This window comes from Staurois parvus, unplaced genomic scaffold, assembly GCF_062004578.1.
Source record: "Staurois parvus isolate SC_StPar_1 unplaced genomic scaffold, SC_StPar_1.0 ptg000090l, whole genome shotgun sequence".
In the NCBI taxonomy this organism is placed as follows: domain Eukaryota; kingdom Metazoa; phylum Chordata; class Amphibia; order Anura; family Ranidae; genus Staurois; species Staurois parvus.
The window spans coordinates 3,115,745-3,131,122 of record NW_028317886.1 but is presented as its reverse complement, the minus strand read 5'-3'; positions in this window follow the sequence as shown (position 1 = coordinate 3,131,122).

Genomic DNA, 15,378 nt, shown 5'->3' with positions numbered 1-15,378 from the left:
ATGTATACATACTAAATATCATCCAATGATGCTCAGTGCTGACCACTTTCCCTTGTTTCATTTGTTCATATCAAATACAACAGTTCAGCTGGCATATATCATATATTCTCATCCGTATCTTCCTAGCAAAGTTTTCCCCAATCAAAATCATCAGTGTTGAAATACCCAAAAACAAAGTTCTATAATAATATAATATGTCTTTATAAATTATCAATAACATTCCACAATAATTTTGCTTATATTGTACTTCGGTACCTCCAGTGCCTTTACATTCCTAATCCACCAGATCGGCGGGGGCTTCCTGGCCAATCTTCCATCAGGAACATTCACCAAGTTCTACTAGGTGAATGTTCAGGCTTCTGTGGATGCAAAATACATAATTTGTAGCCCTACTGACCAAGCCAAGAAAATATCCCATCACTAGGAGAAAGAATGAAGCTTCCCAAGCCTCTGGTAACTCTAAATCAATGCTTCCACTACTATCTGAATTATAACAATCATCCCCGTTTAAGGCACAATCCCCCCCTGTTGGCGCAAGAATAAAATCTAGAGCAGTTTGGTTTTACTACTACTACTATTCATTAATCTAGACATTTTCTGTACGATCATAAATTGTATCAAATGCTTTGTTAAAAGCATATTCATTGATTTTAGATATTCGCCTCAGCATCTGTACTGCTTCAGCTACTCCATGCTTAGGAAGGATAACCATTACTTATCTATCTCCTTTAGTAACATCCCATCCCTCAAAAATATCTTGTACCTGACAAATAGTAGTATTTCTAGCTCTATGAAGATACAGTTGTGTTCAAAATAATAGCAGTCAGACATCACTAACCTGATCAATCACTGTTTTTGGTAGAAATTATATTTCTACATGGCAAATAATTTACTAGCAGGTGTAGTAGAGTAATAGAAATCCAACAGACCCAACAGTCATGACATGCATGCTGCTGATTCTGTGTAATTGAATCACTAATTGAAAGGGACATGTTTAAAATAATAGCAGTGTGGAGTTCTATTAGTGAGGTCATTCATTCTTTGAAAAACAGGTAGCAATTATTGCCCTTATTTAAGGAAGGAAGGCAGCAAATGTTGTACATGCTGGTTACAGTGCATTTCTCTCTGAAATTCTGAGGAAAATGGGTTGTTCCAGACATTGTTCAGAAGAACAGCGTAACTTGATTAAAAAGTTGATTGGAGAGGGGAAAACATATAAAGAAGTGCAGAAAATGATAGGCTGCTCAGCTAAAATGATCGCAAATGCTTTAAAATGGCAACCAAAACCTGAAAGACGTGGAAGAAAGCTAAAAACTACCATTCGAATGGATAGAAGAATAGCCAAAATGGCAAGGACTCAGCCAACAATCAGCTACAGGAAGATCAAAGAAGGTCTAAAGTTACCTGTGAGTACTGTTACAATTAAAAGACACCTATGTGAAGCCAAGCTATCTGCAAGAAGCCCCCGCAAAGTCCCACTGTTGAAAAAAAGACTTGTGCTGAAGAGGTTACAATTTGCCAAAGAGCACATTGACTGGCCTAAAGAGAAATGGCGCAACATTTTGTGGACTGATGAAAGTAAGATTGTTCTTTTTGGGTCTAGTGGCCGGAGACAGTTTGTCAGACGACCCCCAAACACTGAATTCAAGCCACAGTACACTGTGAAGACAGTGAAGCATGGTTGCGCAAGCATCATGATATGGGGATGTTTCTCATACTACGGTGTTAGGCCTATTTATCACATACCAGGGATCATGGATCAGTTTGAATACATCAGAATACTTGAAGAGGTCATGCTGCCTTAGGGTGAAGAGGAAATGCCCTTGAAATGGGTTTTCCAAAAAGACAACGACTCCAAACACACCAGTAAACGTGCAACATCTTGGTTCCAGACCAACAAGATTGACGTTATGGAGTGGCCAGCCCAATCCCCGGATCTTAATCCAATAGAAAACTTGTGGGGTGACATCAAAAATGCAGTTTCTGAGGCAAAACCAAGAAATAGAGAAGAACTGTGGAATGTAGTCCAATCATCCTGGGCTGGAATACCTGATCACAGGTGCCAGAAGTTGGTTGACTCCATGCAACACAGATGTACAGCAGTTCTTAGAAACAGTGCTTATACAACTAAATATTCATTAAGTGATTCAAAGGAAAGTAAAATCTTCAAACATTTTTTAGTTTATATAGTGAATGTTTGAGTTTGTAAAGAAGAATACAAACACTGCTATTTTTTTGAACAGTCTAATATTCACTTTTCTTCAATTTTTTAGAGGAACAACACAAATTTGATATATTTTTCTTTTATGTTTTGATTTGGAATAGAATGTGTAGTGTTCCCAATGCATTTGTGTGTATGGAAATAAAAGCTATTAGGATTTTGAGCTTTATTCACTTTTTTTAACACACTGCTATTATTTTGAACACAACTGTATAGTCTCACTCTGGGATCTTTTGCATTGCCTAGATCTATTGCTTCTCTGTTAGACAAACTACTTCCATCTCCTCCCAGATCCTACACACGCAGGACCAATGTCAACAAATGTTCTCCTAATTTCTCTGCACACTTGTATCCTGACTCCATTACCTTCCCTGCTGTGTAAGACCTTGTCTTTTCTGTATATTGTTGTTCAGCAGCTTGTGCTGTATGAAATGTCTCTTCAACTGAAGAGTATTGTAGTAACATGTTCAGTTACCTCTCTTCTTTCTCTAGTTGTATTTATAGGATGAGCCTCTCCTTCCTCTAACTTATTACCAATTTCAATCTCTTCATCTGAGTCTGATCCTGACAGTATGCTAATTTCTCCCAATCTTCCCTGGTAACCAGGATGCAAACATTCATTGCAGCATTCCTTTCTGGTTATTACCTTTCTTATTACGCATTATATAAAATTTTGTTTCCATTTCCTCCCGAAGTTTTTCAGAAGATCTGAAACATTTATCTTTTACTGACTGCAGCTCAGGGTCAACTGCTCTCCTCATTTTTGTCTTATCCATGAGCACCTGCAAAATATCTATCCTAAGAAAAATGCTGCATTCTGCTATGATTTTGAAGATCGAGACTAATCAAGGTATAGGACACCGCAAGGGGTGGTTTCCATTTTGAATGCATTCTCATACTTAATTCATGAACCAGAGTAGACCTGGGTCTGGAATCTGCAAACTCTGGGATGTTGCTCTTGCGATTGTGTCCCCCCTTCATTTTTATATCCAGTTTAAATTAAACATCCTCCCTATTTCCTAGATGTACATCATGTGCTAACCCGCTGCACTGCCACCATAGCAAAGCTAGCAACAAATCCCTTATCACCATACACAAGATTAGTACAGTTTTCCAACTGTCAAAGATTCCAATTTACACCAGCACTACAGTGATTAATCACTGCACTTCATACCAGCACTGAAAGAGATAGACATTCTGAAATTCACAGCGCCATTCATGTAACAAAGGGTTAAATTCCTTGTTACACTTTTTTGTAATTACTGCACTTCATACCAGCACTGAAAGGGATATACATTCTGAAATTCACAGCGCCATTCATGTAACAGGGTTAAATTCCTTGATACACTTTTTTTGATGAAGGGTTCCTATGCATAACCTTTAAGGTATGTGGGTGTAGTACAATAATCCAACAAACTCACAAGTAGTATATAATAATGAAAGCAACTAAACTGTGGTTAAAATGGAATTCAGTTGATAAACTAGGTAAATGCAGCTTTTCTACACTTTGCATTATGAGAAAATCACTTCCAGTTTGTCACACTGCCATTTGGCCTATCCTCTACTTCCAGAGTATCCAAAAAGTACTTGGACCTCTTCTTGCCCTTCTAGGAATTAAGGGCATCCAGGTCACAGGTTATCTGGACAACCTTCTTCTGAGGACTCATCTCCCTTTCAGCTATCTGCAAACATCCACAGGAAAATTCAAATGTACATGCCTTCTGTTAGGTGCTCTCCAACATTCTTTTTACCTGGAATACTTTGGCCTATTTCTAGACACAGCCCAAGCAAAGGTCTTTCTTCCAGAAACCAAACTCGTGCTCAGAACTTGGGATAAAAAAAGACGCATCTCTGGGAGATTCTGCAGAATGCTCCTTCTATTAACCGACCCATGCTACTTTGCAGCCAAGCAAGGAATTCCCTAGCTTGGCAGATCTCCAATCCAGCCTTGACAATGGGGAAGTCATTTCTGTCATATCACTGGAAGTTAATAAACAGATGCCATTCTTTCAGGCTGGGCTGGAGTGTTCCAATCCTTCACAGTTCAATGTATGTAAAGCAACCTGTGCTTCCTCAATCTGGTTCTCTCTGCCCAGCAGAAACCACCTTTTGAACCCATAGGGAACTCCACTCAGATGATCTGTTCTGCAAAGTAGCCATTTTGGTTGCTCTCACGCCTGTCAGATATGTCTGCGAGCTAGTGTCCCTTTCCTGTAAGGAGCCATTCCTCATTCTTCACAAGAACACGATAGTGTTGTGCCCAAGTCCATCTTTTATTCTCAAGATGGTATTAGTTTTCCACCTCAATATACTAATTTTTTCTTTGATCTTGGTTTCAAGGGCTGGAATATGGTCTTCATCATTGGCGCATTCCAAGTCTAAATTTATCAACAGTCCAGCATGATGGGCTCGTTCTTGTATGTGCTGCATTGTACCTTGCTTGAGCTGGTGTCTGCACTGTAAAAGTATGAATAACAACCACGGGAAACAAGGGTAAGCAGAATCACGTACAATACAAACATGTATTTCATAAGAAACATTTTTTATTTTAATTCACCTTTTCATAGCACTACTATGGAAAACTTGCAACTATATTATGTTTAGGTAGGTTTCCTTTCTTGTGGTAAGAGTACATTATATTTAATTGCACACATATCATGTGTAGCAAGTAAATGAATAAACTTCCCAGTAATGCTATTACTAGGCTTCAGGTAGAGAGAGTGCTAATGATTTGTCGTGTGACTTCAGAAGACTAACAACCACACATTAACCTTGCCCTCCTGAGGATTTACCCATTTTCCTGACCAGGCCATTTTTTGCATTATGACGCTGCGTTATTTTAACTCACAATTGCGTGGTCGTGCAACACTGCACCCAAATGAAATTTACATCCTTTTTTTCCCAACGAATTGAGCTTTCTTGCGGTGGTATTTGATCGCCTGTGCACTTTTAATTTTACAGAGTGCACAGTCAAGAAGCACCTGGATCCTGAATGGAGCAGTCACTCTGGTGCTGCAAATGCCCCTATAAAAAGTTCTACTGGTTCCCAGCATCCTCATGCAATTTTGGACCTGAAAGTGGCCAGCAGAAGTCCACCCCCTCCTCATGCACTTAAGGAGCCAGAACTCCACAGTCCCATCACTGGCTCAGCTCCTACCAGAAGTAACAATCTGCACCACCGCTCATGGAACAGAATCCACTGAAGCGGTAACCTTCAAGTCCATAGGAGAGCTGAGCCAGTGACCAGCCTGAGCCCACTGACTTTGGAACAGAAGAGAAGGCTTTGGACTTGAACCCGCTCCATGCAGCCAGACTGGGCCCTAAAGAGAACAAAGCTGCAAAAAATTACAGGAGGTAAATTGCACACAAGAACCTCCATCCCTCCCATAACCCAAACAGACAAGGCACAGGAGAGAGTTCTTAGCCTCCCTAGCGGTCTGATTATGTCAGTATTTCTGTGCTCAAAGTGGTACATTGTTTTCAATGGAAATATGTTCTTTTATTGTGGGCCTGTAATTCTTAGGCATAACTCACTGAAATCTGTCTGAACAAGAGTCTAGTAAACATCTCGGGTATGATAAAATTTGAAACACAAAATCATAAATTATAATATAAATAATCATAAAAAATAATAGTATAATAATAAATTTTATTCAATAAGATAATGAAACCAAAAACACTGAAATTTGAAATATAGCGCCAAGTTCGCACATCACTGAGCTCAGTCGCAAAATTGTTTTCAGTGTCTGATGACAAATTTCCCCACGAATCATCACTCAATTCTGCAAGTGGTTCTAATTTACTATCGCTGTTCTCTAGCTGGTCTAAACCCGCTTTTTACCTAAAGGGACGCTTTTTGGACACCATGGATGTTTCTCAGTTTCCAGGCAGAAAGAACAGTAAAAACGCAGGCAGGGCACAGGACAAAGCACTAGGGACAAAATGTATGTGAAATGGTTTGATACAGTAATGTAATACTATCAGATTTTAGTGTATTAAGTGAATGTGAAATTTTTACATTTTGGAAATTCCCACCGATTACATCCCCTGTATGTCCCGACGCTCGCAGGGAACAGAACCCGGAAAGACGGATGCCGGCATCGGCCAGAGGACATGGCCGGGGATGCTGCAGGGGGAACATTGTGGGACCACAGGACAAGGTAAGTGCTCGAGGGATCCCAGAGAAATTCTGCAGTGTAATCCCGAGTGTAGCTCGGGGTTACCGCTTCTGGTACTGAAAGTTAACCCTGAGCTACACTCGGAAATACCGCCAGGGAGGTTAAAGACATTTCCCTTCGTGGAAGAAACACAAATACTGGTGAACTAGTCCTGGACCTGTTTCCTGCCTTTAGAGGTGGAATCATGTTTTCTCCTATGCTGTCCTGGACAGACAGCTAAGGAAAATGCAACTCACAGTACAGTCTCATGATTAGCTACTGGGTTAACCTAAACTTTTTCACGCCATCCACTTCAGAGAAATCCACTTCAGAGTGCACACATGAAAATGGCTTTCAGACATCACCACATAACCCTTCTCTCATTCCTATTCGCTTATATTCCAGCAAGGTGTTCTCAAATACCTCCATTGCTGTAGGTTATGACCACTGTGCACTCCCACCTGCAATGTGCTAATTACTACAATGTGCTAATCAGGTCCTGATCCCCTTTATTGAGACGAAACGTATACCGGGGCTGAGCGGAGATTGTGCTGACATTAACCACACCTATCTGGAGCCGGCACCAGAGCATTTCTGACTTACATGCTCATTTGTCTTTGAAGTTTGTGGGTTTTTTATTTATTTTTAAGTAATCACACTATCTGAAGTATTATCCTTTTTGATTGAGCACACAGCAGATCACAATAAGGGAGGAAGAGAGGAGGAGATTATTAAGTCTGTGACACCTCTTTTCTATCTAGGATGTTACAAGCAAGATATGTTCAGCATCATGCTCTGTTAGACCACCTATAATGTGGGGTCTAACTATTCGGTAAGGATCAGTGTGTTTTTTGTGGTGGTGGGCACGAGTCTGTCTATTTCACTACACACGTGTAGGATCATTGTGGACACAGCTGTTCATCATAATCAGGATTTTTCATCAAAAGACTTTTTCATTGTTTGGTGTTTCATGCATTTTGACTTAATAATATTATTGGTAGGAGCACATTTAAAGTATAAGTGACTCACTTTTAGTATTTTTAATAACAGCGCAACAATAACTGGATATCACATATTGAGTATTTGTATTGGAATTTTTTGAGTGCAGCTATTGTTTCAATGTTTGTTTTATGATTCACAATTTGTTTGGATTTTTTTGGCACTCAGAGCAGTTACATCATTTTCACCTTATAGCTTTTACTACAAATACCCATTGGTGATATGTTCTCTTTAAGGGCTTGTTCACACCAGCGCACACTATAAGATCTCTTGCATGCAGACAATAATTTACTGATATTTATACTCTGGTTCTTGTTGACAGATCCTAAATAAAATGTTCTAAAAAGGCCTTGCCTACACACATGCAAAGGTACGTTAACATGCAAATGCATGCATGGAAAGAAAAAAATACACCACTTCAGCACTAAAGTGTAAAGGGCCAGTGGCTAGTGGGCATATCAGTCATATGGCAATGAATCTTGCTGGCTTCATACTTCCACAGGTAACAAGGTAAACTCCGAGCTTTGCTGCCCTCTTCAGACTAGAGACTAGGGGGAATCTTTAGAACTAAACAACAAAGAACAAAAAGGGTGCACGAGCCTTGTGCATTACCTAAGATACCATTTGTTAAATTAATACACACATGGTTTTACTCACATGGCAAAAGCAAGGGCCGTGGAGTCTCACCCAGGTCCTCCTATTGGGACTGTTCATGTTCTGTAGTCAGCCTGACTTCTTAGGGATTTTTATGAGCTGGCTGTTCAGTTTTTGATTGTAACCATTCGTGCATTCATTTGTGAAATATTGTTAGAAATTGTGAAAGTTTGGCACTGATATTGAAAATATAAGTTATGCGAAAAAAATATGTCATTTAAGGATAGTGAACATAGGAAGCCATTTATTATCAGATGGTTGGTTACTTTTTAAATCATAATGATAACAGAAATCACACAAATGGCCATGATCAAAAGTTTTTCATACCCTGGAATGTTTGGCCTTGGTACAGACACACAAGGTGACACACACGGGTTAAAGTGCCAATTATAGGTTGATTTCCCCCATCTGTGGCTGTTTAAACTGCAATCAGTGTCGGTATATAAATAGTCAATGAGTTTGTTAGCGCTCACATGGATGCACAGAGCAGGCTAGATACTGAGCCATGGGAAGCAGAAAAGAACTGTCAAAAGACCTGTGTAAGAAGGTAATGGAACTTTATAAAAATGTAAAAGGATATAAAAAGCTATCCAAAGCCTTAAAGTGTTACTAAACCCACAACAGTAAAATCAGTCTGTACAGTGGATATAAAAAGTCTACACACCCCTGTTAAAATATCAGGTTTCTGTGATGTAAAAAAATTAGACCAAGATAAAGCATTTCAGATTTTTTTTTTCCCACCTTTAGTGTAACCTATAAACTGTACAACTCAAACAACAAACTGAAATATTTTAGGTGGAGAGAAGTAAAAATCTAAAACTAAAATAATATGGTTGCATAAGTGTGCACACCCTTAAACTAATACTTTTGCTGAAGCATCTTTTTATTTTCTTACAGCACTCAGTAATACAGTGTTTTTTGGTATAAGTCTATCAGTATGGCACACATTGACTTGGCAATATTTGCCCACTCTTCCTTGCAAAAACACTCCAAATCTGTCAGATTTCGAGGACATCTCCTGTGCACAGCTCTCTTCAGATCACCCCACAGATTTTTGATCGGATTCAAGCCTGGGCTCTGGCTGGGCCATTCCAAAACTTTAATCTTTTTCTGGTGAAGCCATTCCTTTGTTGATTTGGATGTATGCTTTGGGTTGTTGTCATGCTGAAAGATGAAGTTCCTCTTCATGTTCAGCTTTCTAGCAGAAGCCTGAAGGTTTTGTGCCAATATTGACTGGTATTTGGAACTGTTCATAATTCCTTCTACCTTGACTAAGGCCCCAGTTCCAGCTGAAGAAAAAGAGCGCCTCAAAGCATGATGCTACCACCACCATGCTTCACTGTGGGTATGGTGTTCTTTTGTTGATGTGCAGTGTTGTTTTGTGTCATATCTTTTGAAATTATAGCCAAAAAGTTCAACTTTGGTTTCATCAGACCATAACACATTTTCCAATATGCTTTTGGGAGACATCAGATGTGTTTTTGCAAAATTTAGCCAGGCTTGGATGTTTTTATTCGTAAGAAAAGGCTTCAGTCTTGTCACTCTACCTCATAGCCCAGACATACGAAGAATACAGGAGATTGTTGTCTCATGTACCACACAGCCAGTACTTGCCAGATATTCCTGCAGCACCTTTAATGTTGCTGTAGGCCTCTTGGCAGCCTCCCAGACCAGTTCTTCTCATCTTTTCATCAATTTTGGTGGGATGTCCAGTTCTTGGTAATGTCACTGTTGCACCATATTTTCTCCAATTGATGATGACTGTCTTCACTGTGTTCCATGGCCTATCTAATGCCTTGGAAAATCTTTTGTACCATTCTCCTGACTGATACCTTTTAACAATGAGATCCCTCTGATGCTTTGGAAGCTCTCTGCGGACTACGGCTTTTGCTGTAGGATGCGACTAAGAAAATGTCAGGAAAGACCTATAAAACAGCTGAACTTTATTTGCGGTAATCAGAATCACTTGCCCTCCAGAGGATTTACCCCCCTTCCTGACCAGGCCATTTTTTGCATTACGGTGCTGCGTTACTTTAACTGACAATTGCGCAGTCATGCAACGCTGCACCCAAATGAAATTTATGTCCTATTTTTCCCACAAATTGAAATTTATTTTAGTGATATTTGATCACATTTGTTTTTTATTTATTGTGCTATAAAAAAAACAATATTTTTGACTTTTTGCTATTAAACATGTCCAATAAAAAAAATTTAAAAATCTAATTTCCTCAGAAATTTAAGCCAAAATGTATTCTGCGACATGTCTTGTCATGACATGTCAAAAAATCCCAATACGTGTAAATTAATTGATTTACATGAACGTTATAGCTTTTACAAATGGCAGTATATACTGGATTTTTTTTCTTTACCAGTAATGGCGGCGATCAGCGACTTATAGCAGGACTGCGGCGGGCATTCTTACACTGGGGGAACTGGCTTGGTGTCACTGACATCTCCAGTGACACCAATACGATTAGTGCTAATAAAAAACACTGACACTGTACTAATGGCACTGGGCAGGAAGGGGTTAACATGTGAGGAGATCAAAGGGTTAACTGTGTGCTGTTTTACATAGTGGGCTGTGTCTGTTTCACTGTAAGCATGCCACTTTGCATAGCTGTGCTACGCAAAGCAGTGTGCAGGAGCTGACGGGAGAGAACTGTATTGTTTACAAACAGTTCTCCCCCCCCGGAGATGCTCAGCAATTCAGCAATCATCGGGTGCTGGCAAGTAATCACTGGCCAGGACCCCATGATTGACAGCCGAGGCAGCAAATGGTGGCGCAGGTAGGGCACATGCCCCCTACCCAGAAATGCAAAATCACACATATATATACGTGTGTGTGATTTTGCGTACCCATGCCGCCCTGTAGCAGTATTTAACATGATTTTAAATGTGATTGCTTAATTCTGAACACATCTACATCCCCAGGTTTAAAAGGGTGTGCACACTTATGCAACCACATTATTTTGGTTTTTATATTTACTTTCCCCCCCTAAAAAAAATGTGTTTTCCAATTGAGCTGTTTAGTTTATAGTTCACATTCATGCAGGCCATAGATGGGCCAAAAACCGTCCGTTTAAAAAAAAACAAAAAACAAAAAAAAAACAAAAAATCGGTCGTTCAATAGCCACCAACCGAAAAAAAAAAATCGGCCGATTTTCATCCCGTCTACGGCCGGCATTTAATTACTTCTGTTCCTGCAGAGCTCCGCTATTATATTTGACATGAAAAAGTGTAGCGGTTGCAACAATGTATCTATTTGTATCCATTTCGGATACAGATGTTTTTATTAGGATACAAATAGATACATTGTTGCAACCGCAATACTTTTTCATGTCAAATATAATAGCGAACTGGAATTCTTATTCTTTTTCCTTCTGCTATTTCTTCTTTTTTTTCTATTTCTTCTTTTGCTTCTTCTTGCAGGTCACGGCTCATGCGTAGATTTTTTAGTGGTAAAAAGATCGGCCGATTTGCCCATCATTGGCGAGAAAATCTTTTACCAATAAAAAAATGTGCCAAAATCCCGAAAAACGGCCGACCTATTAACCCACTAACGATCCGAAAATCGGCCGATTTTTGACCCATTTATGGCCTGCATGAAGGTGGAAAAAGTTCTGAAATTTTTTGTTTCTCTCATTTTTTTACATTACAGAAACCTGCCATTTTAACAGGGGTGTGTAGACTTTTTATATCCACTGTATATAACTGGGCAAATTTTTCTGCAAAAAAATTAAGAAGGGGCCAAATTTTATACAGTTTATCATATGCGTGGTCAAATTGTGGGGGGCACAGGGTGTTATCACTAAAGTGAAGGCACCGTATGATCATCAGATATCGTGTTCTTCGCATAACTGACAAGTAAATGGGCATGTGGTGGAGGGGGTGGATTAACCAATTTTTTTCATCAGTCCCATATTTAACACGAGGCGCGGTTTCCATTCATATGGACAGGAATAACTGGAAGTTGGATTGTTGGCTATAAATTGTTGGGTGTAGAGGTTACACTGGTCCACAATTGAATGTAATAATTCATCCGTGAAAACTAAATTGAAAAAACTATAGGTGTAAAATTTTCTCTGTTGGTCTGGTCTTCAGGCTGGCTGGTAAATGGGGGAATATTACCTGCTCCTGATTCAGGCGGAAGCCATAGAGGGTTTACAAGGGCATCTGGTAGACTGGCATGAGCCATAACCCTTTGGGGTTGACATGACACCCCACTAATCCCTGGCCTTTCTTGTAGAGGTACCCCATTCCTGGTGGATGCCTCTGCGCTACTAGTGGATGCAACTGCACTACTGGTGGTAGCCAGCTCTTCACCAGAACGCCTTCATTTGTAGGACACACTTTCTTCCTCCTCTGATTCCATTACAGTACCACTACTTAGCACTGTCTCGTAATCAGAATTTGACACAGAGAGCTCCCCTCTACTCTTGTTGGTCGGAGATAGAATTTGATATGCCTCCTCACAGGTAAATGATTTTTTTACAAATACTGGTGACTGTGGTGACACAGTGCTGTGATGGGGACACTGAGTGAAATGCGGCTGCACTAATGGGTGCTGATGTGGCTGCACTGATGGATGCTGATCAGCTACACTGATGTGATGCAGCAGCACAGATGAGGCGGCACTAGTCAGTTACACTGATGTGATGGTTGGTGATGCGGCTGTACTGATGGGTGCTGATCAGCTACACTGATGTGATGGTTGGTGATGCGGCTGCACTGATGGGTGCTGATCAGCTACACTGTGATGGTTGGTGATGCAGCTGCACAGATGGAGCGGCACTGGTCAGCTACACTGATGTGGTGGTTGGTGATGTGGCTGCACAGATGGCTGCTAATGCAGCTGCACTTGTGGGTGCTAATGTGGCTGCACAGATGGGGCGACACTGGTCAGCTACACTGATGTGGCGCTTGGTGATGTGGCTGCACACATGGGTGCTGATGGGGCGGTACTGGTCAGCTACACTGATGTGGTGCTTGGTAATGTGGCTGCACATATGGGTGCTGATGGGGTGGTACTGGTCAGCTACACTGATGTGGTGGTTTGGTGATGTGGTTGCACAGATGGCTGCTAATGCAGCTGCACTTGTGGGTGCTAATGTGGCTGCACAGATGGGGTGACACTGGTCAGCTACACTGATGTGGTGGTTGGTGATGTGGCTGCACACATGGGTGCTGATGGGGCGGTACTGGTCAGCTACACTGATGTGGTTGGTGATCAGATGCACAGATGGGTGCTGATGTGGCTGCACAGATGGGTGCACTGAAGGGTGCAATTGGCACTGATCAGGCTGCACTTATGGGCACTGATATGCATGGATGAAGCTGCACAGATGGGGCAGCACTGCTGAGCTATGCTGATGTGCACTAATGGGTGCTGATGAGGCTCCACTGAAGAGGAACACTGATAAGTGGCACGAATGAGCACTGATGAGACAAAGTTCTCCACTGATGTGCACTGATTAGGTAGCTCTGATGGGCTCCACTGATGAGGGAGCACTGATAGTTGGCACTGATAAACAACATTGATAAGGCATTAATGAGGGAGCACTGATAGTTGGCACTGATGAGCACAGTGTGACAGTTTGGGCACTGTGTGACAGCAATACAGTAAACTCACTGCGATGGCACAGATGGCTCCTTCCTTCACTCTTCTGTGTGAGGGAAGGAGAGTTGTCAACCCCCAGATGACCTGCAGTGTTTACATATAGTGATCACATCATTAGGCACGCTGATCATGTGGTAAAGGGCCGCGGTGATTGTCCCTTTACCTCAATATGTGATGTGCTGTGTCCAAAAGAAACAGCAATCACAGGCACTGCTGGATGTGCGCCCCAGGGGTTGCGCGGGGAGTGCGTTCTCGGGAGGACATCCATGGATACCCTCCCAGAACTAAAAGACTGTGTTGTAGCCGTCTTTCAGCTGTAGCACGGTCAAGAATAAGTTAAGGGCCGGTTCACACTCCATGTGTTTCAGTTGCTTTTTTTTCTGCATCCAAAATGCACAGAATGTAGGTTATATGGTTGTCAATGTCATAGTTCACATCAGTGCTTGCAGTTCCAGTGTGTTCTGGCAGAAGAAAAAAAAAATAGAACAGACTGCATTATTCTTGCACAGAACTGTACTGGAACACGGTACTATACATCAAAAATGCACCAAAACACACATGTCCCTATTTTAACTGGAACACATTAACAAATGCAGCAGAACGCACATGTGGAAACATATCCGGAACGCATCTGGACTGCATTTCTATGGTGTGAACCCGCCCTAAAGGAGAAGTTTAGGGGCCATGAACAAAACAAAACAAACATAGCTCTATGCTGAAGATGTCCTTAACCAGCTCTAACACCAAGTACCGAGTGATCACACAACCACTCATCGTTCAGCTCTCTCCAGTGGAGAGTATTGACTGTCAGTCACCGCTCTCCACTTCCAGCGCTCACAGAACTGCAGTGGGGTAGGCACACCTGGCTTTGGCTCTTAGCTGTGTACAGAGAGGCTGAGCCAGCTGCCAATCGGGTATCTGGGTGGATCCTGACAATACTGTCAGGATCCTTCTGGAGGGGCTCTGTGACATCAGCTGTGAGCAGGTAATAGCTGCCATAAGCTGACTCTGGGCACAGAACAAAGAAAGTGCAATTCTGTGACCCAACAGAGAAGTATGACTAATAAAGATGTGGCCATACTGCTCCTTTAATAAAGCTTTGATCCGTGCTGCTGGTTGCAGGTAGTGTGAAGGCGCCCTAACAAGCCCAGTGGTGTGGTGTCTTTTCTTCTTCTCCAGCCTCACAATCCTGACATCCTCAGGGGCATATTTCCCACAAGGCAAACAAGGCACTTGCCTAGGAGGGCAGCACCTCCCCCCAGAAGACGGGATGGAAGGGAAGGGACATGAGTGCCATGGGAACCAGGTGGGATCCGAGAGGGGCTGCTTGATGGTGTATGTAGAGCCTGCCTCTCGTTCCCAGGGATGTCCGGAGCTGCGAAGATGAAGGGTAGGGGTGTTGTTGGTCAATGTCAAGCTCTCCCTGTGGGAGGGGGTGGGGTGTTGTTGGTCAATGTCAAGCTCTCCCTGTGGGAGGGGGTGGGGTGGTAGTGGTCAATGTCAAGCTCTCCCTGTGGGGTGGTGGTGGTCAATGTCAAGCTGTCCCTGTGGGAGGGGGTAGGGTGGTGGTGGTCAATGTCAAGCTCCCCCTGTGGGAGGGGGTAGGGTGGTGGTGGTCAATGTCAAGCTCCCCCTGTGGGAGGGGGTAGGGTGGTGGTGGTCAATGTCAAGCTCCCCCTGTGGGAGGGGGTAGGGTGGTGGTGGTCAATGTCAAGCTCCCCCTGTGGGAG